A 23909-nucleotide genomic window follows, 5' to 3' on the forward strand; every position below is an offset into this window, starting at 1 on the left:
CTTAAATTCAATCCCATTTGAATTTATTAATTCTATCGTTCCGTATGGGAAAACTCTTTTGACTATGAATGGTCCAGACCATCTTGATTTCAATTTTCCAGGAAATAGCTTGAATCGTGAATTGAAAAGAAGAACTCTGTCTCCTTCTTTGAATTCTTTTAAACTTCTGATTCTTTTATCATGCCATTTCTTCGCTCTTTCCTTATAGATTAACGAATTTTCGTATGCTTCATGTCTTAATTCTTCTAATTCGTTTAGTTGACTTAACCGTAGACATCCAGCTTCATGTAAATCAAGATTACATGCCTTCAAAGCCCAAAATGCTTTGTGTTCAATTTCTACTGGAAGATGACATGCTTTTCCGTAGATGAGTTTAAAAGGTGTGGTTCTAATTGGAGTTTTGTAGGCTGTTCTAAAAGCCCAGAGTGCATCCTCCAATTTAATGGACCATTCCTTCGGATTTGATCCTACGGTTTTCTCTAGAATACGTTTTAAAGCTCGGTTGGTATTTTCAACTTGTCCACTTGTTTGTGGATGATATGCGGTGGAGATTTTATGAGTTACTCCATATCTTTTAAGAACTTTCTCAAGTTGATTATTACAGAAATGAGTTCCCCGATCACTTATTAAAGCTTTCGGTGTACCAAACCTTGTAAAAAGACGTTTTAAAAAGTTGACTACAACTCGTGCATCGTTAGTTGGGAGAGCATGTGCTTCCGCCCATTTAGATACATAATCAATGGCTACGAGAATATAGAGATTATTATGAGATTTTGGAAATGGACCCATAAAGTCAATACCCCAAATGTCAAATACTTCACATACTTGAATGACATTTTGTGGCATTTCATCACGTTGACTTATTTTTCCGGCCCTTTGACAAGCATCACAGGATTTTCAAAGAAGGTTTGCGTCTTTGTAAATTGTAGGCCAATAGAATCCAGCTTCATAAACTTTTCTTGCTGTTAGTTGAGGCCCATAATGCCCTCCTGTTGGTCCTGTGTGACAATGGTTTAAAATTTTACTTGCTTCATCTCCAAATACACATCGGCGTATTATTCCATCTGGACAACTTTTAAACAGATGTGGATCTTCCCAGAAATAGTGTTTTATATCATTAAAGAATTTCTTTCGTTTTTGGTACGACAATCCTTTTTCAAGGAATCCACAAACTAAGTAGTTTGCATAGTCTGCAAACCATGGTATTTCATTATAATCTATCTTCTATAGATATTCATCAGGAAAGTTGTCTTGTATGGCCGATTCATTTAGAACTTCTAATTCGGGATTTTCAAGACGAGAAAGATGATCAGCGGCGAGATTTTCTGCTCCTCTTTTATCTCGGATTTCAATATCAAACTCTTGTAAGAGTAAGATCCAACGGATTAATCTTGGTTTAGCATCTTGTTTCGAAAATAGGTATCTAAGAGCAGAATGGTCGGTATAGACCACCGTTTTTGCTAGAACGAGATATGATCGAAATTTGTCAAAAGTAAAGACAATAGCAAGGAGTTCTTTTTCAGTAGTTGTGTAATTCGTTTGTGCTCCTTGTAACATCTTACTAGCGTAATAAATAGGTTGAAATCGTTTTTCAATCCTTTGTCCTAAAACGGCTCCCATTGCAAAATCACTTGCATCGCACATTAGTTCAAACGGTAGATTCCAATTTGGTGTTATCATGATCGGCGCATTAGTGAGTTTCTCTTTAAGAATATTAAAAGATTTGATACATTCATCTGAAAAGATGAATGGAGCATCTTTTTCTAGGAGTTTATTCATAGGAGTGGCAATTTTAGAAAAATCTTTTATGAAACGTCGGTAAAAACCGGCATGCCCTAGAAAACTCCTAACTCCTCTAACATTGGTGGGATGTGGAAGTTTAGCAATTACATCTACTTTAGCTCTATCCACTTCAATTCCTTCCTTTGAAATTTTATGACCAAGAACGATGCCTTCTTTAACCATGAAATGGCATTTCTCCCAATTAAGTACTAGATTTGATTGTTCGCATCTAATCAGAATTCGTTCAAGATTAGCTAGACATGATTCAAATGTATCACCGAAGACTGAAAAGTCATGCATGAAAACTTTCATGCATTCTTCTATCATGTCGTGAAAAATCGCAATCATACACCTTTGAAAGGTTGCAGGGGCATTGCAAAGTCCAAATGGCATGCGTTTGTAAGCAAAAGTACCATAAGGGCACGTGAACGTGGTTTTCTCTTGATCTTCGGGTGCTATTGGAATTTGAAAATATCCGAAAAATCCATCAAGAAAACAATAATAACTATTTCCGGCTAATCTTTCCAACATTTGATCAATAAAAGGTAAGGGAAAGTGATCTTTTCTGGTGGCGTCATTTAATTTTCTATAATCAATACATACACGCCATCCTGTTACAGTCCTAGTAGGAATAAGCTCATTTTTTTCATTTGTAATGACAGTCATGCCACCCTTCTTAGGTACGCATTGAACTGGGCTTACCCATGGACTATCAGAGATTGGATAAATTAAACTTGCATCTAGCAGTTTAATAATTTCTTTTTTAACTACATCTTGCATATTCGGATTTAGTCTTCGTTGGCATTGCACATACGTTTTATGACCTTCTTCCATAAGGATTTTATGTGTGCAATACGAAGGACTTATTCCTTTAATATCATGAATCTTCCATGCAATGGCTGGTTTATGAGCTTTCAACATAGAAATGAGTTGTGATTTCTCATTTTCAGTAAGAGAAGACGATATTATTACAGGTAATTCAGATTCACCATGTAAATAAGCGTATTCCAAATGGTTTGGAAGTGGCTTTAACTCTAATTTCGGTGGTTCTTCTATTGATGATTTATATCGATATCTGTCTTCTTCTTTTAGCATTTGAATTTCTTCTGTTGTTGGTTCATATCCATTAGCTATTAGTGTAGCTAACATTTCAACTTCATCAATTGGTTCATTACCTTCTCCTAAAGAACATTCTCCTGTTCCTTGTAATTCTGGAAATTCTTCTAACAATTCTGCATGTGAGTCTATAGTTTGAATATAATAGCATGTATCATCTGCAGACTGCGGTTGTTGCATTGCTCTATCAACTGAAAAGGTAACACTCTCATCCTCTATACTTAGGGTCAATTTTTTACCAAACACGTCTATCAATGCTTTAGCCGTGTTTAAGAATGGTCTTCCTAATATGAGAGGAACTTGAGAATCTTCTTCCATGTCTAGAACCACAAAATCTACTGGAAATACTAAAGTACCAACTTTAACTAGCATGTTCTCCATTATCCCTCTAGGATATTTTATTGATCGATCGGCTAGTTGTATACTTATTCTTGTTGGTTTCAATTCTCCAAGGTCTAGTTTAGCGTATAATGAATAGGGCATTAAATTTATACTAGCACCTAAGTCTGCCAATGCTTCTATTGAACTAAGACTACCCAGAAAACATGGAATTGTGAAACTTCCTGGATCAGATAGTTTTTCTGGTATCTTATTCAACAGCACTGCTGAACAATTGGCATTCATATTAACGACCGAGAGCTCTTCCATTTTCTTTCTATTTGATATTAGATCTTTCAGAAATTTAGCATATCTAGGCATTCCTGAAATTACATCAATGAAAGGAAGATTGACATTTATCTGTTTAAACATATTCAAGAATTTGGATTGCTCGGCTTCAAGTTTCTCTTTCTTCATTTTACTCGGGTAAGGAAGTGGTGGTTGGTATGGTTTAACATAAGGTTTAGCCTTAACTGTGTTATCTTCATTAACCTTTTCAACTACCGGTTCTTTTTCCTTATCTTGATCAGGTTGTGGTTCTTGTGGAGTAGGAATAGCTTCATCAGAAGTTACAGGTATTTCAGGTGGTTTAAGTGTTGTACCACTTCTTGTGGTAATGGCTTTAGCTGTTTCATTCCGGGGGTTAGCATTTGTATCACTAGGTAAACTTCTCGGTTTTCTTTCACCTATTAACCTTGCTAGGTTACTTACTTCTTGTTCCAAGTTTTGAATAGAAGCTTGCTGATTTCTAAATGCTTGAGCATTTTGTTCATTCGTTTGTTTTTGAGATGTGAAAAACTGCATTTGAGTTTCAACTAGCTTCGTCATCATATCTTCTAAATTCGGCTTTTTATCATCGGTTTGTGGTGGTTTGTTTTGAAAATTAGGTCTTTGCTGGTTGTAAGTATTGTTAGATACTTGTTGATTGCTAGGACCTTGTTGGTTGTTGTATGGAATATTTTGGTTATAATTCTGATTTTGATTGTAAATCGGTCTTGGCGGTTGATAATTATTCTGATAATTATTTCCAGGCCTTTGGTTTATGTATGAAATATTCTCTCTTTGTTCCATTGTTAATTCAATACTGAGACAATCTTTTGTCAAATGTGGTCCTCCACACTGCTCACAACTAATTCGTATTGAGTGAATATCCTTAGTCATCTTTTCCATTCGTCTCTCGACAGCATCTATCTTTGTAGAAATGGAATCTAAGTCATGGCTAGAATCGGCTCTAGCTGCTTTAGATGATCTAACGATATCTTTTTCTTGATGCCACTCATGTGAGTGGGAAGCAGTGTTATCAATAATTTTATAAGCACCCGTTTCAGTTTTCTTCATAATAGAACCACCAGCTGCTATATCGATGTCTTTCCTTGTAGTGATGTCATCCTTGGTAGAATATTTGTACTATTTGACAGGTGTCTAAACCATGTTGCGGACATCCTCTTAATAATTTTCCAAATCTTGTCCACGCCTCATATAGAGTTTTATTTGGTTTCTGTGTGAATGTAACAATTTCTCCTTGAAGTCTTATGGCTTTAGATGCCGGAAAGAATTGTTTAAGAAAATTTTCAACAAAAACATCCCATGTATTGATCGCCCCTTCAGGTAACGATTCCAACCAATCTTTGGCTTCTCCCTTTAAAGTCCAGGGAAATAACATGAGATATATCTGTTCATCCTCAACTTCTCTTATTTTAAATAGTGTGCAGATCCTATTAAAGGTACGAAGATGTTCATTTGGATCTTCCTTCGGCGCACCACTAAATTGGCATTGATTAGTCACCATATGTAGAATTTGTCCTTTGATTTCATAATCTGGCGCATTAATGTCTGGATGAGTAATTGCGTGGCCTTGGCCAGTACGTTTAGCTCTCATTCGGTCTTCCATACTTAAAGGTTCCAGATTCTCCATAATTGAATTTGTTGAATCTGAATCACTAGAGGATTCTGATTTAATGGTTCGTTCCTCAACAATCTCTGTTTGAATGATTGGTGGTTCCGGAGGAAAATTTAATGGTTCAGGATCTATGAATCGTCCCTGATTATTCTCCGGATTCTCAATTGTGAGGTCGGTTTCAAAAAATGGATTATCAACGGCGACAATATTAGCTAGATGTCTTGATCGAGTTACAGGTGGTGAACGTACAAAAGGTGGTGAACGTCTTGCTCGGCGCATTCACTGAATATCCTATTAGTTTTTAAAAGGAAAGAAAAATTATATAAGTTATCCAATTAATAGACTTTTCTGATTTTGCCCGCGTTTCGAATAGCCAAAAGATGCAGCAGAGGGGCAGGATTCGTTTGGTCTCAATATAATTGAGGACTGTTTGGCTCCAATAACCCGGTCCACGTACAAATCCAACTATTACTACGAACCAGAAAATTTTGATGTCTATCAATTTAACCACTTAAAATAAATTTTCGTAATTTTAAGAAATTTAGATAAGAAGTAGAATAAAAATCTATGTTATAAAAACTAGAATAGCGAGAAATAAGAAAGAAAAAGAGTGCGTCGAAAAAGATCGAAAAAGAAAAGATCGAAAAAATAAAAGGCGTCGAAAAGTAAGAAATAAAAAGAGTGACTTATAAAACTTTAAAACACTTGCCTAACCCAACCTTATTACTACCACTAACTTAAAATTATAATCGCAAATTGAGATTACTAATTGGAATGATAATTGATACATAGGTAAAAGGTGTCTAAAAATATTAAAGCTTACAAGTAAAACTATATCTCAAATGGCAACAACTTAAAAAGAAACTAAAACTTAAAAAGGCGTCGCAAAATTCTAAAGCACCTAAATCTTAGTCTAAAGAAAAAGCAATTAAGGGATTTTACGGCAAGGCCTAAAAATCTAGTAATAAAAATAACTATGGCAAAAACTATAACTTAAAACTAAAAATGAGCGAAAAATAAAAAAATTACGCTAAAACAATTAAAAAGGGACAAAATATAAAAATATACTAAAAGTTGTAAAAAGTACAATTTTTATAAAAATATTATTTTTATATTATTTATTTTATAAAACTATTAATTTTGTAATTTAAATAATCTAAATAAACTAAAATACAAATTAAATAAAAAGTAAAACTAAATAATATTAAAATCTAAACCTAATTAGGGTTTAAAATTAATTATAATTAATAATTATCCGTAATTAATGCGAATTAGGGCTTCTGTGTGGCCCGTGTCAGACGGCTCCGCGAGTCGCGGTGCCTCGTGGCTACAAACGCCGCAAGTCGCGGGGTTTGGAATTTCAGTTGACAGGCTGATTTAAATTCGACGTTTTACTTTTTTTTTGTATATTTTCTGTTTAAATATTTAAATAAAATATTTATAAAAAAATAAATAAAAACTTATGTTTTAAAAACTAAAATAAAAATAGAAATACTTTATAATTTTATAAAAATAACAATCTAAAAAAATAGATTTATATATATTTATTTTTTTTCAGTTTTTTTTTAAAATTTTTTATATTTTAAATAAACACAAAATATTTAAATAAAACTTATATTTTTTATAAAATAAAAATAAAGAAACTTTATAAAACTTAAATATTTAACAAACTCTTAAAAATATTTATATTTTTGTTTTTATTTTTATATTTTTGAATATTTAAAACGTATTTTTACAAAAGCGTATTTTTTTTATATTAGTAAAAAATAATTTTTTTTTATATTAGCGTTGCGCTTCCGGCTTTTAAGCTAGATGTTCCCCGGCAGCGGCGCCAAAAATACTTGAAGTCAAAGCTAAGGGGTACAAAATACTATTAAAGTTTACAAGGAAATACTATTAAATACGATACAATTTTACACAAGATATTTATTTATTTAGAGAATGAATATACTTAAACCTTGCTACAACACTTATAGGCAGTGTACCTAATCGTACAGTAGTGTAGTTTTTAGTAAGTCCGATTCGTTTCACAGGGAAAATCTTTTAATCAAAGCTTAATGCTATATTAGTTTAATTTATAAAAATACAAATATATATATATAAGTAATATTATTATTATAAAGGGGGATTTTTACCGTTTAATGACCGGTTTGTCGATTTTAAAACTTTAGTCGCAGTTAAAACCAAATGTAAAATATTAAATAAATAAAAGACTTAATTTAAAGCGTAAAGTAAATAACGATAATGAAATTGCGAATAATAAAAGTGCGATAAAATAAACTTGCGATAATTAAAAAGTACGATAATTAAAAGTGCAATTAAATACAATAACAATAAATAAAAATGCGATAATTAGAAGTGCAATTAAATATAAAATAAAGGAAATTAAATATGAAATAATAGAATTATGCTTATTTAAACTTCCGTAATCATGATGTTTGACGTGTTGATTTTAGTTTTATGCCCGTGGGTTAATTGTCCTTTGTCCTGGATTATTTAATATGTCCGTCTGGTTTTTGTCCATAACAGTCCATCAGTCATAAATATAAAGTGCGAGTGTCCTCGTCAAATTATCCTTATACCCGAAGTTAAATATTCCAACTAATTGGGGACTTAAACTGTAACAAGATTTTAATACTTTGTTTAATAATTACACCAGGATGTCGACTGAATGTAACCCAAGGTTTTAATACTTTGTTATCAATTATGCCAAGTGTCCTTGTACATAATTTCACCCCTGTTTTAATAATTCTAGTGGCTATTAATCCATTCCCGTGTTCGGTTAAATGAACGATTATTCGTACATATAAATACTCCGCCCATCGTGTCCGATTGAGTGTATATGGTTATTTATAGGGACGTCCAATTGTAAATCTTTATATTAACATTAACAAACTATCATTTAGTTAAACAAATATAAAGCCCATTAATACCCCATAGTCTAATTTTCACAAGTGTCGTTCTTTTGTCCAAACCCTAATTATGGTACAAAGCCCAATTACCCAATTTTAATAATTAGCCCAACATCATGATTACTTCATTTTAAATAAGCATAATAATAACTTAGCTACGAGACATTAAATTAAAAAGGTTGAACATAACTTACAATGATTAATAATAGCGTAGCGTTACACGGACAGAATTTTGACTTACACTCTTACAACATTCGCTAACATACCCTTATTATTAGAATTAAAATTAAAATTAAAATATAAATATAAATATAAATATATATATATATATATATATATATATATATATATATATATATATATATATATATATATATATATATATATATATATATATATATATATATATATATATATATATATATATATATATATATATATATATATATATATATATATATATTACGTTTACATATAGAGAAAGAGAGATTTTTTGGATATTTTTACTCGTCGAACTGCGTTGCTTTTATAGGCTGTTTCAAAATTGGGGGCTCCGCGAGTCGCGGCCAATTTAGTCTTCGAACTCCGCAAGTCGCGGAGTTCCATTTTACAGCTCACTCAACTTTGGCTCTTTGTTTGCCGACGATTATATAAATAAATATAATATATAAATAATTTTAGTAATTATTTAAATATTATATTATATTTATGTGCATAGTTGACTTGTAATTTTTAGTCCGTTGCGTCGAGCGTTGAGAGTTGACTCTGGTCCCGGTTCCGGATTTTCGAACGTCCTTGCGAATAATTTAATATCTTGTACTTTGCGTTTTGAATCTTGTACTCTTGTAATTTTGAGACGTTTCTTATCAATAATTGGAACCTCTTTGATTTTATTTTGTACTTTTGAGCTTTTTGGTCGTTTGCGTCTTCAATGCGTCGAATCTGCCTTTTGTCTTCACCTTTTATTATTTAAACGAATATTACTTGTAAATAGAACAATTGCAACTAAAAGCTTGTCTTTCTTGAGGAATAATGCTATGAAATATATGTTCGTTTTTAGCATTATCAACTAGACATGTTTCAAATGTATCATCGAAGACTGAAAAGTCATCCATGAAAACTTCCATGCATTCTTCTATCATGTCATGAAAAATCGCCATCATGCACCTTTGGAAGGTTGCAGGGGCGTTGCAAAGTCCAAATGGCATGCGTTTGTAAGCAAAAGTACCATAAGGGCACGTGAATGTGGTTTTTTCTTGGTCTTCGGGTGCTATTGGAATTTGAAAATATCCGGAAAATCCATCAAGAAAACAATAGTAACTATTTCCGGCTAATCTTTCCAACATTTGATCAATAAAAGGTAAGAGAAAGTGATCTTTTCTGGTGGCGTCATTTAATTTTCTATAATCAATACATACACGCCATCCTGTTACAGTCCTAGTAGGAATAAGCTCATTTTTCTCATTTGTAATGGCAGTCATGCCACCCTTCTTAGGCACGCATTGAACTGGGCTTACCCATGGACTATTAGAAATTGGATAAATTAAACCTGCATCTAGCAGTTTAATTATTTCTTTTTTAACAACATCTTGCATATTAGGATTTAGTCTTCATTGGCGTTGCACATACGTTTTATGATCTTCTTCCATAAGGATTTTATGTGTGCAATACGAAGGACTTATTCCTTTAATATCATGAATCTTTCATGCAATGGCTGGTTTATGAGCTTTCAACACAGAAATGAGTTGAGATTTTTCATTTTTAGTAAGAAAAGACGATATTATTACAGGTAATTCAGATTCACCATGTAAATAAGCGTATTCCAAATGGTTTGGAAGTGGCTTTAACTCTAATTTCGGAGGTTCTTCTATCGATGATTTATATCGATATCTGTCTTCTTCTTTTAGCATTTGAATTTCTTCTGTTGTTGGTTCATATCCATTAGCCATAAGTGTAGCTAACATTTCAGCTTCATCAATTGATTCAGTTCCTTCTCCTAAAGAACATTCTCCTGTTCCTTGTAATTCTGGAAATTCTTCTAACAATTCTGCATGTGAATCTATAGTTTGAATATAATAACATGTATCATCTGAAGATTGCGGTTGTTGCATTGCTTTATCAACTAAAAAGGTAACACTCTCGTCCTCTATACTTAGGGTCAGTTTCTTACCAAACACGTCTATCATTGCTTTAGCCGTGTTTAAGAATGGTCTTCCTAATATGAGAGGAACTTGAGAATCTTCTTCCTTGTCCAGAACAACAAAATCTACTGGAAATACTAAAGTACCAACTTTTACTAGCATGTTCTCCATTATCCCTCTAGGATATTTTATTGATCGATCGGCTAGTTGTATGCTTATTCTTGTTGGTTTCAATTCTCCAAGGTCTAGTTTAGCGTATAGTGAATACGGAATTAAATTTATACTAGCACCTAAGTCTGCCAATGCTTCTATTGAACTAAGACTACCCAGAAAACATGGAATTGTGAATCTTCCTGGATCAGATAATTTTTCTGGTATCTTATTCAACAGCACTGCTGAACAATTAGCATTCATAGTAACAGCCGAGAGTTCTTCCATTTTCTTTCTATTTGAGATTAGATCTTTCAGAAATTTAGCATATCTAGGCATTCCTGAAATCACATCAATGAAAGGAAGATTTACATTTATCTGTTTAAACATATCCAAGAATTTGGATTGCTCGGCTTCAAGTTTCTCTTTTTTCATTTTACTCGGGTAAGGAAGTGGTGGTTGGTATGGTTTAACATAAGGTTTAGCCTTAACTGTGTTATCTTCATTAACCTTTTTAACTACCGGTTCTTTTTCCTTATCTTGATCAGGTTGTGGTTCTTGTGGATTAGGAATAGTTTCATCAGAAGTTCCAGGTATTTCAGGTGGTTTAAGTGTTGTACCACTTCTTGTGGTAATGGCTTTAGCTGTTTCATTCCGGGGGTTTGCATTTGTATCACTAGGTAAACTTCCCGGTTTTCTTTCACCTATTAACCTTGCTAGGTTACTTACTTCTTGTTCCAAATTTTGAATAGAAGCTTGTTGATTTCTAAATGCTTGAGCATTTTGTTCATTCGTTTGTTTCTGAGATGTGAAAAACTGCGTTTGAGTTTCAACTAGCTTCGTCATCATATCTTCTAAATTCGGTTTTTTATCATCGGTTTGTGGTGGTTTGTTTTGAAAATTAGGTCTTTGCTGGTTGTAAGTATTGTTGGATATTTGTTGATTGCTAGGACCTTGTTGGTTGTTGTATGGAATATTTCGGTTATAATTCTGGTTTTGATTATAAATCGGTCTTGGCGGTTGATAATTATTCTGATAATTATTTTCAGGCCTTTGGTTTATGTATGAAATATTCTCTCTTTGTTCCATTGTTAATTCAATACTGAGACAATCTTTTGTCAAATGTGGTCCTCCACACTGCTCACAACTAATTCGTATTGAGTGGATATCTTTAGTCATCTTTTCCATTCGTCTCTCGACAGCATCTATCTTTGCATAAATGGAATCTAAGTCATGGCTAGAATCGGCTCTAGCTGCTTTAGATGATCTAACGATATCTTTTTCTTGATGCCACTCATGTGAGTGGGAAGCAGTGTTATCAATAATTTTATAAGCACCCGTTTCGGTTTTCTTCATAATAGAACCACCAGCTGCTATATCTATGTCTTTCCTTGTAGTGATGTCATCCTTGGTAGAATATTTGTACTATTTGACAGGTGTCTAAACCATGTTGCGGACATCCTCTCAATAACTTTCCAAATCTGGTCTAAGCCTCATATAGAGTTTCATTTGGTTTCTGTGTGAACGTAACAATTTCTCCTTGAAGTCTTACGGCTTTAGATGCCGGAAAGAATTGTTTAAGAAAATTTTCAACAAAAACATCCCATGTATTGATCGCCCCTTCAGGTAACGATTCCAACCAATCTTTGGCTTCTCCCTTTAAAGTCCAGGGAAATAACATGAGATATATCTGTTCATCCTCAACTTCTCTTATTTTAAATAGTGTGCAGATCCTATTAAAGGTACGAAGATGTTCGTTTGGATCTTCCTTCGGCGCACCACTAAATTGGCATTGATTAGTCACCATATGTAGAATTTGTCCTTTGATTTCATAATCTGGCGCATTAATGTCTGGATGAGTAATTGCGTGACCTTGGCCAGTGCGTTTAGTTCGCATTCGGTCTTCCATACTTAAAGGTTCTGTTACTTCCATAATTGAATTTGTTGAATCTGAATCACTAGAGGATTCTAATTTAATGGTTCGTTCCTCAACAATCTCTGTTTGAATGATTGGTGGTTCCGGAGGAAAAATTAATGGTTCAGGATCTATGAATCATCCCTGAATATTCTCCGGATTCTCAATTGTGAGGTCGGGTTCAAAAAATGGATTATCGGAAATTTGAATTGGAGTACTTGGTCTACTGGATGACGATTCTAAAGAAAAATCAACGGTGACAATATTTGCTAGATGTCTTGATCTGGTTACAGGTGGTGAACGTACAAAAGGTGGTGAACGTCTTGCTCGGTGCATTCACTGAATATCCTATTAGTTTTTAAAAGGAAAGAAAAATTATATAAGTTATCCAATTAATAGACTTTTCTGATTTTGCCCACGTTTCGAATAGCCAAAAGATGCAGCAGAGGGGCAGGATTCGTTTGGTCTTAATATAATTGAGTACTGTTTGGCTCCAATAACCCGGTCCACGTACAAATCCAACTATTACTACGAACCAGAAAATTTTGATGTCTATCAATTTAACCACTTAAAATAAATTTTCGTAATTTTAAGAAATTTAGATAAGAAGTAGAAAAAAAATCTATGTCCTAAAACTAGAATAGCGAGAAAATAGAAAGAAAAAGAGCGCGTCGAAAAAGGTCGAAAAAGAAAAGAAAAAGAGCGACTTATAAAATTTTAAAAACACTCGACTAACCCAACCTTATTACTATCACTAACTTAAAATTAAAATTGCAAATTGAGATTACTAATTGGAGTGATAATTGATACATAGGTAAAAGGCGTCGAAAAATAAAAATAAGAAAGTAGCGCGTTGAAACTTAAAAATGAACTAAAAACTAAAAACTAAAAGTTGCGTCTAAAAATATTAAAGCTTACAAGTAAAACTATATCCCAAATGGCAATATCTTAAAAAGGAACTAAAACTTAAAAAGGCGTCGCAAAATTCTAAAGCACTTAGATCTTAGTCTAAAGAAAAAGCACTTAAGGGATTTTACGGCAAAGCCTAAAAATCTATAAATAAAAATAACTATGGCAAAAACTATGGATTAAAACTAAATACGAGCGAAAAATACAAAAATTACGCTAAAACAATTAAAAAGATACAAAATATAAAAATATATTAAAAGTTGTAAAAAAATTACAATTTTTATAAAAATATTATTTTTATATTATTTATTTTATAAAACTATTAATTTTATAAATTAATTAAACTAATTAAACTAAATAATACAAATTAAATATAAAAACTAAAACTAAATAATAAAAAATACAACCCTAATTAGGGTTTTAAGTTAAATAATAATAATTATTATCCGTAATAAATGCTGATTTCAGTCAATTCTGGCGTGTCTGCAGAGCTCATGCGATCGCATGAGTTCTTAGTTACCCGGCCATGCGATCGCATGGGCTAGGGTTTCGGGCCAGACACTGGGCTGCTACAGTACTTGGACTCGAGTGTTTTTTTTTCTTCTGCTGTATTATATTTCTGTTTTATAAATTTATGTAATATATTAATATAAATTAAAAAAAAAACTTATATTTTTATAAAATAAAGATAAAGAAACTTTTATAGAACTTATAAATTTAACAAACTCTTAAAAATATTTATATTTTTGTTTTTCTTTTTATATTTTTGAATATATTAAAACGTATTTTTACAAAAGTGTATTTTTTTATAAAAGTAAACTAAAAATAATTTTTTTTTTTTATTTAGCATTGCACTTCCGGCTTTTAAGCTAGAATTTGGTCCCCGGCAGCGGCGCCAAAAATACTTGATGTTAAAGCTAAGGGGTATAAAATACTATTAAATTTTACAAGGAAATACTATTAAATACGATACAATTTTACACAAGATATTTATTTATTTAGAGAATGGATATACTTAAACCTTGCTACAACACTTAAAGGCAGTGTACCTAATCGTACAGTAGTGTAGTCTTTAGTAAGTCCGGTTCGTTCCACAGGGAAAAAATCTTTAAACAAAGCTTAACGCTATATTAGTTTTATTTTATAAAAATACAAATATATATATATAAGTAATATTATTATTATAAAGGGGGGTTTTTTTACCGTTTAATGACCGGTTTGTCGATTTTAAAAACTTAAGTCGCAGTTAAAACCAAATGTAAAATATTAAAAATAAATACAAGACTTAATTTAAAGCGTAAAGTAAATAACGATAATGAAATTGCGATAAATAAAAGTGCGATAAAATAAACTTGCAATAATTAAAAAGTACGATAATTAAAAGTGCAATTAAATACAATAACAATAAATAAAAGTGCGATAATTAGAAGTGCAATTAAATATAAAATAAAGGAAATTAAATATGAAATAAAAGAATTATGCTTATTTAAACTTCCGTAATCATGATGTTTGACGTGTTGATTTTAGTTTTATGCCCATGGGTTAATTGTCCTTTGTCCTGGATTATTTAATATGTCCGTCTGGTTTTTGTCCATAACAGTCCATCAGTCATAAATATAAAGTGCGAGTATCCTCGTCAAATTATCCTTATACCCGAAGTTAAATATTCCAACTAATTGGGGACTTAAACTGTAGCAAGATTTTAATACTTTGTTTAATAATTACACCAGGTTATCGACTGCGTGTAACCCAAGGTTTTAATACTTTTTTATCAATTATGCCAAGTGTCCTTGTACATAATTTCACCCCTGTTTTAATAATTCTAGTGACTATTAATCCATTCCCGTGTCAGGTTAAATGAACGATTATTCGTACATATAAATACCCCGCCCATCGTGTCCGATCGAGTGTATCTGGTTATTTATAGGGACGTCCAATTGTAAATCTTTATATTAAAATTAACAAATTATCATTTAGTTAAACAAATATAAAGCCCATTAATAGCCCATAGTCTAATTTCCACAAGTGTCGTTCTTTTGTCCAAACCTCAATTATGGTACAAAGCCCAATTACCCAATTTTAATATTTTTAGCCCAACATCATGATTACTTCGGATTAAATAAGCATAATAATAACTTAGCTACGAGACATTAAATTAAAAAGGTTGAACATAACTTACAATGATTAAAAATAGGGTAGCGTTACACGGACAGAATTTCGACTTATACCCTTTCAACATTCGTTAACATACCCTTATTATTAGAATTAAAATTAAAATTAAAATTAAAATTAAAATTATAATATATATATATATATATATATATATATATATATATATATATATATATATATATATATATATATATATATATATATATATATATATATATGTATGTATGTTTACGAGATAGAGAGAAAGATATATGATATATGGTACACCAGAGCTCGTGTTTTATAGGCCTTGTGAGCTAGAAAAGAGCCTCATTCGATCGCATGAACTTTGCCCTTCAAAGCCATGCGATCGCATGGCCAGCTGGGGAGAGCCACATTTAGTTGTTTTCTTCTGCCGACGGTTTTTAAATATAATATAATATATATATTAATTTTAAGAATTAATTATATATTATATTATATTCATGTGCATAGTTGACTTGTAATGTTTAGTCCGTTGCGTCGAGCGTTGAGAGTTGACTCTGGTCCCAGTTCCGGATTTTCGAACGTCCTTGCGAATTATTTAATAACTTGTACTTTGCGTTTTGAATCTTGTACTCTTGTAATTTTAAGACGTTTCTTATCAATAATTGGAACCTCTTTGATTGCATTTTGTACTTTTGAGCTTTTTGGTCGTTTGCGTCTTCAATTTGTCGAATCTGTCTTTTGTCTTCACCTTTTATTATTTAAACGAATATCACTTGTAAATAGAACAGTTGCAACTAAAAGCTTGTCTTTCTTGAGGATTAATGCTATGAAATATATGTTCGTTTTTAGCATTATCATAGATCTATTGGGCTTGACAACCCCATTTCGAACTAGTCGCGCTTACAATTTATAATCGGAATGTATTAGTACTTCGTTTAACCTGTTCAGTGTATATTGTTGTTTGGTAAGGGTATGGAAATGGTTACGTGGTTATGATATCGGCCAAAAAGTCACGTTTTTACCCCCGATATTGGGTCCTAAAACCCATAAAGTTCCAAACTTTATTGCAAAATAATCGCTTTGTCAGTTGATCTTGTAGATTAAGTAATTACAAAGGCGATGCAAAAAGAATAAAGTAAAATGGAGCTAAAACGAAGAATCTAGAGCGAAAACGCTGAAAGACAAGAAAATAAGTTACGATCCAGGAAATCAGGCTGACCAGGCAAGCCAAACGGCCTGCCAAACGGCTTGCCTGGCTCTAAATGGCCTGCCAAACGGGCTCAGCAAGCAGCCCCTGCAAACGGGCTGGCTTGGCAAACGACCTGCCAAACGTTTGTAGGCAGAAATCCAAGTCTATTTATAGGGCTAATGTGCGAGCGGAGGGGTACGAAATACTATTATAGTTACTACGAAATACGACGAAATTACACAAGTTTTATTTATTTATTTATAGGATATACCTAAACCTTGCTACAACACTATATGCAGTGTACTTAATCGTAGAGTAGTGAAGTTTTTAGTAAGTCCGGTTCGTTCCACTGGGAGCTAGCTAAGTTAACGCTATATTTTTAACAACTATATTTATATAAAATATATATAATTATATATAGTAATAATAATATATAAAAGGGGGGTTTTTACCGTTTAATGACCGGTATGTTGATTTTATATTTTAAGCGTAAAGATAAATGACAATATTTAAAGTGTGTAAAATAAATGAGAATATTAAAATGACAATAAATAAAATGACGGTAAATAAAAATACGATGAGATATAAAATAGAACAATTATGCTTATTTAAACTTCCGTAATCATGATGTTCGACGTGTCGAACCCATAATAGTCCATCGGTCATAATTATAAAATGCTCGTCAAATTAACCTTATTCCCGAAGTCAAATATTCCAACTAATTAGGGATTCAAACTGTAACAAGGTTTTAATACTTTGTTAATAATTACACTAGGTTATCGACTGCGTGTAATCCAAGGTTTTAATACTTTGTTAACAATTACACCAATTATCCTTGTATGTAATCCACCCCTATTTTAATTAGTCCATGATACATTAATTTATTCACTTGACCATAATGAATAATCAATTTCCCAATCCAGTTGATTAATTAAATGATTGTAAACGATGTCGTATAAACGTCACTAAATAGGACATTCGTAATCAATTTAATAATAATTAGATTAACTAATTTGAAGATAGGTTCGACAGGTTCCAATGAGTTGTCATTCAATTAGACAATACCCCCTACCTATTAATAGTCAATAGTCCAATGTTCACAAGTGTCGGTCTTTTGTCCAAACCCTAATTATGGTACAAAATCCAATATCCCATCTTAATATTTAGTCCAACATCACGATTATTTCGGTTCAAATAAGCATAATAATAACTTAGTTACGAGACATTAATTTAAAAAGGAAGAACATAGGTTACAGTGATTATTTATCGCGTAGCGTTACACGGAGAGAGTTCCGACTTAAAACCCTTAAAACATTCTTACAATAACCTTATTATTATTAACTTAAATTAAAATTAAAATTATAATTATAAATATAAATATAAATACATATAGAGAGATTGAGGTTGGAAAAGGGGTAATGGATTCGGCAGAAGCTTGTGCCTTTTATAGGCAGATTTTGAATTTGGCTGATCCGCGAGTGTGGTACTTTTGTGCCTTACACCTCCGCGAGTGCGGAGCTTCAGATTCCAGCTCACCAAATTGAGTTAAACGTGGACTGCTGAATATTATAATATATAATATACTAATATATAATTTTATATAATTATATATATATTATATTATATTCTTGTGCATAGTTGACTTGTAATTTTAGCTACATTGAGTTGTACGTTGATGCTCGGTTTATGTCTCAGTTTCGAATTTTCGAACGCCTTTTTGCACGCTTAGATATCTTGTACTTTGCGTTTCGCGGCTTGTACTCTTATCATTTTTAGGCGTTTCTCGTCAATAAATTAAACCACTTGGATTGTACTTTGTACTTTTTAGCTTTTTGGTCATTTGCGTCTTCAAATCGTCGTTTTCTTCTTTTGTCTTTGCACTTATTTATTTAAACGATTATTACATAAAAATAGAACAATAGTAACTAAAAGCTTTACATATTGGAAGGATATTGATACTAAATATATGTTCCTTTTTAGCATTATCAAATATCTCCACACTTGAACGTTGTTTGTCCTCAAGCAATACAGAACTTGAAATTAAATCACACTTCACTCGAATCACTTTTTTATTCTCACACTTTATACATAAGTTATTTTAATACGGTGGTATAAACAATGATAGTAACGATGTGGTTTACAGTCCCACATGACTATGAAAATGTAGATCCTTTAAGGAAATTGGATCTTTATGAAAATATTTGATCTTTTGAAAATTCATTCTAGCTTTTACCCTAGATAAGTTTTCCAGAATAACCCTTCACCGGTGTTTGCAAAATGCTTTTGTGGGTTTCAGATTTGAAAATTTTAGCTCAAAACTTACGGTTTTGTGTCACCTACTTGCTAACCTTGTAATAGGAAAGCAACACGTCCAGTATACTTGCTCCGTATATTACCTTTCGGTAAACTACCGTCCAGTTGTAAAGGAAAGCGTTGAACAAGCAACTGTTAAGGCAATGTCTAATGACATGCAAATGTTCATGGTCCACAACGTGTCGGATGCAATTACTATCCTTTGTAGGAGAAATAGTAAAGATCACCCTATAATTTTTCGGTCTGGCACAAGGTCCTGTCTTTGACCATGCTATGCAACCACCGTTCTTACGGTTGACACCCGATTTGGTTCAGGTGACCTAATGAATTCTGATGAATTCTCAGGATTTTACGTTCAATGGTAATGAACACATTGAAAATAGGTTTTTCAGAAAAAATCGATTTTAATTTGATCAAAATATTTTCTCGTTCAAGCTCGAGTTTAGATATCATCGAATTCTATGAGTTTGTAATTCTCAATCTTTAAGGTCAATCTCAAGGATTGAGTAATATCAGGATTAAAAGCTGATTTTTAATCTTTAAGGAGATTATCATTTCTGGGGGTCTGATTCATTAGTCTTATCAAGCTAATTTGCACGGTGCCCTCCCCATTTTACGAGACAGATCCTCTCATGGTTAGGATAAGTCTGACCACTTGGCGACCCTGTTTGATGCTGAGGTCCGTGGATTTCCAGCGGATTTTCGAGAAAACTTTTCAAGATTTTTCGTAGACTCTACAACTGGTCTGGACGACAACTTCCTGACCTAAAACAAGAAGCACGTGTCTTTTTCAGAAGACTTTACTTCCTTTTAATGATGGAATTGATTCATCGTGTAGATCCATCTTTCTTTCAAATATATTACAGTAAATCGGGTAAAACTGATTAGTTTAGTCCAAAGCAAAAGTACCTGCAATAATCTTGTACAAAAATATGTGATATATGTTTTAAAGAACTTGGTAAATTCTTCTCACACTTAGCTTTTATTTATTCTTTTCTTTGCCTTTTTATTCTCCTTTATTCCATTTTAAATGAATTCTAACGTTTTGGGTTGTTTCTCAATTTATGTCCTTTCTGAGGTAACAATAATTTCGGTATTATCACCTAGTTTTATCGTTCATAAATATGTATAAACATGATTTTGAATTCATTTAGTTGAAAATTTTTCAAATTTTCACAAAATTTGGCAATGAAACTAAGTGTAAACCTGAGAGAATTTATAACCCTTCCCCACACTTGAGATCTTGCAATGCCCTCATTTGCAAGAAATCAGTAAAAATTTAAATTCATGAGGGTGATTAGTGTAGAAAAATGATTAAAAATACCGAGTTTGCAAACATATTGTTTTATATCACATTTGATATTTTACGACTTGTCGTTAAAATTAGTAGCTTTTGCTGAACTTAATGTCAGTCTTTGAAAGTGCGCTTCGTGACCAATCGGGGGGAAGCAAAATTATTTTTTTTTCGTTTTTTTGGAATTTTTTTTTCCGGCATCAAGATCACACGAAAATATGAACATTTAGAAGAGACACTTCGTGATGAATGTTATTATTTAGGCGAGAAAACGATCTTAAAAAATAACATTCAAGATAATATTGTTCGTGAAGAATATGAACGTTTTTTTCCCTCATGTTTTGTGAAGTAAAATTTAGCCCGATTTAGAGTTTATGGTTTAGGGTTTAGGGTTTAGGGTTTGGTGTTTTGGGTTTATTCCATAAACCCAAAACACCAAACCCTAAACCCTAAACCCTAAACCCTAAACTCTAAACCGTTCGTGTTAAAAACTCAATCTAAATCCTAAATCTAAACCCTAAACCCTAAATTTCTAAACCCTAATATCTAAACCCTAATATCTAAACCCTAATATCTAAACCCCAATAGCTAAAACCTCAAAATACGCTCGAAAAACACGATAATTGTTATATATATTACTTCTTCGAGCGTTTTCCCGCCAAAATAAAAACATTTATCACAAAGTGTCTCTTCTAAATGTTCATATTTTCATCTCATCTATAATGTTCGTGAACAAAGTTTTTTCAAAAAATGAAAAAAAAGTTTTTGCTTCCCCCCGCTTCCCCCCGAATGGTTACTTCCCTCTTGATCCTACCACTATATATATATATATATATATATATATATATATATATATATATATATATATATATATATATATATATATTATAAAACCTTTATTTATTAAAACAATTTAAATGAATAATTTTTTATAATTTTGTTTCCTTTTACTTTAGGTAGTTTCAGCACGTTTACCTAGTCCGTCCCTCGACAAAATTTAAAATTTGTCGTTTTTTAAGCGATTGTTTTAAAAGCAAAGATTTTTGGGGTTTTTTAATTTTTTTGGTATACATTAGATCAATAAAATTAAAAATAATGATAAAAAAAATTTTCGCCCCGCCCTCGGGTAAAGCAATTTCGATTCTATTATCTAGTCTTTAACTTACGACGAATTTTAGAAATTATTTTTTAAACTTAATGAAATAAAGTAAATTTTGTTTTTAAATTCACACAAAACTTAAATTAAAAAATGCATATAAATTTCATATAAAACCTATAAAACAAAAAATTTAGAATGGGGGGAAAAAACTAGTTCTTTAGTGTCTGCTAGTGGAAAAGACCAATCGGATTCCATTCTCGGAACTACACGAGAACAGAACAACTAACTCTAGACAACGTTTTCTTTTTAGAACATTTGAATCTCCCCACACTTAGGTAGCTGTGGTGTCGAATTTGTGATTAACTTCATCGTCAATTTCTTTTGGACCATAATCAACTTGCATATCTGTGACTTTTGCTTTAAGCCATTGGTCGGATTCCTGTGTAATATCCACAAATTCAACTAGTTTTGCCTTTTCTTTAGGCGATAGATTGAATACTAACCGGTTACATAACTTAAAGTTCCCCTTGGTTCTGGCATCACGAATCCGTTTAATAAGTTTCTTCATTGAACTGTTAATAACGGAGTCATTTAATTTCGTATCAACAACGGGGTTATTTGTTATCAGGTCATCATTAGGTGTTACTTCATCTTCCCCACACTTAGGCGTTTTATTATTGCTAAGCACTACCGTTGGAGTTGGCAAAACAATATGATTCTTATCAATCGTTTTTGTTGGTTCAACGGTTTGGTTGGTGGAGATTTAGACTTTTGACTCACAAAGGTGATCGATTTTTCATCATTACTAAGTGTCATTCTACCCTCTCTTACCTCAAATAACGCCCCGGTGGACGCTAAGAATGGTCAACCTAAAATTAGAGGAATGTTTGGGTCCTCTTCTATATCAATGATAATAAATTCGACTAAAAAGGTTAAATTACCCACTTGAACGGGTAGGTTTTCAGCAATTCCAACTAGGTGCCTAATGGTTTGATCAAAGAGTCAAACACTCATTTTCGTTGGACTTAACTCACCTACTCCTAATCTCTTATATAATGAAAGAAGCATAACACTCACACTCGCACCTAAATCTGCTAGTGCGTCATACATGACACAATCACTAAGTAGACAAGGAACAATAAATTCACCCGGATCACCCAACCTTGGTGGAAGTTTTGGTGGAACTGTCTTCACCGGGTTTATATTTACGGTTTTTATTTCTTGTACTTTCTTAGTCTTCTTCTTCTTTCCAGAGGTATCACAAAATTTATTACCTATTACTTGCTCATACTCAACTCCTTTTCTTGGAAACAGGATTGGTGGTCTGTATGGTGCAACTACTGGCTTTACATACTCGGGTGGTGGTGGTGGTGTAACTTCTTCATTGTTACTCACATCTAAAACCTTCCCATCTTCTAGTGCTGGTTTTTCAGAATTTGTTGACACCATATTAACATTCTCATTCCGAGGATTTACTTCAGTATTACTCGGTATCTTTCCTTGTTCCCTTTCACTCATCATGCTAGCAAGAGTACCTACGTGTTTTTCTAGATTTAGAATGGAAGCTTGTTGAGTTCTTAATGACTGATCAAACCTCTCATTCGTTTGGGTTTGAGATGTAATAAATTGTGTTTGAGACTCCATTAGCTTTGCCATCATTTCTTCCAGATTTAGCTTTTTCTCTTCGGTTTGTTGTGGTGGTTTATACAAGCCAGGTATTTGTTGATTGAAAGTGTTGTTTTGAGTTGGTTGATTATTTGGACCTTGTTGGTTATACGAGTTATTGTTGGGTCCATTTGGATTGTAAAGAATGTTTTGATTTCGATTGAAGTTTGGCCTTGACGGTTGATAATTATTTTGATAATTATTTCCCGGCCTTTGGTTAATGTAGGAAACATTCTCACATTGTTCCATCATTTGCTCGATGTGACAATCTTTCGTTAAGTGTGGTCCACCGCATTGCTCACAACTGATTCGTATTGCGTGAATATCTTTAGTCATCTTTTCCGTTCGTCTCTCAAAAGCATCTATTTTTGCGAAAACGGAATCAAAGTCATGGATAGAATTGGCTCTAGCCGCTTTAGATGAACGAAAGATATCTTTTTCCTGGTGTCATTCATGCGAGTGGGAGGCTGTGTTATCAATGATTTTGTGAGCTTCGGTTGCAGTTTTCTTCATAATAGAACCACCAGCTGCTGTGTCGATGTCTTTTCGTGTAGCAACGTCGACACCTTGGTAGAATATTTGCACTATTTGATAAGTGTCTAAACCGTGTTGAGGACATCCTCTTAACAACTTTCCGAATCTTGTCCACGCCTCATATAATGTTTCATTTGGCTTTTGTGCGAACGTAACAATTTCTCCTTGAAGTTTCACGGCTTTCGATGCCGGAAAGAATCTTTTAAGAAATTTTTCAACTAAGACATCCCATGTGTCAATCGCTCCTTCGGGTAACGATTCTAACCAATCTTTGGCTTCTCCCTTTAAAGTCCAGGGAAACAACATGAGATAGATCTGTTCATCCTCAACTTCTCTGATTTTGAATAGAGTACAGATCCTATTAAAAGTTCGAAGATGTTCGTTTGGATCTTCTTTTGGCGTACCACTATATTGGCATTGATTAGTTACCATGTGTAGGATTTGTCCTTTGATTTCATAATCTGGCGCATTAA

The 23909-nt window shown here is 32.7% G+C and overlaps 1 non-coding gene across 1 annotated transcript; it reads left to right on the forward strand.

Moving 5' to 3' along the window:
- Positions 1 to 23503: 23503 nt before the first annotated feature.
- Positions 23504 to 23610, forward strand: LOC139903519 (small nucleolar RNA R71). Its single transcript, XR_011778333.1, has one exon. It is a non-coding gene; the product is annotated as a small nucleolar RNA R71 (small nucleolar RNA).
- The last annotated feature ends 299 nt before the right edge of the window (positions 23611 to 23909 follow it).

The sequence above is a fragment of the Rutidosis leptorrhynchoides genome, chromosome 3, assembly GCF_046630445.1.
Source record: "Rutidosis leptorrhynchoides isolate AG116_Rl617_1_P2 chromosome 3, CSIRO_AGI_Rlap_v1, whole genome shotgun sequence".
NCBI classification, from domain to species: Eukaryota; Viridiplantae; Streptophyta; class Magnoliopsida; order Asterales; family Asteraceae; genus Rutidosis; species Rutidosis leptorrhynchoides.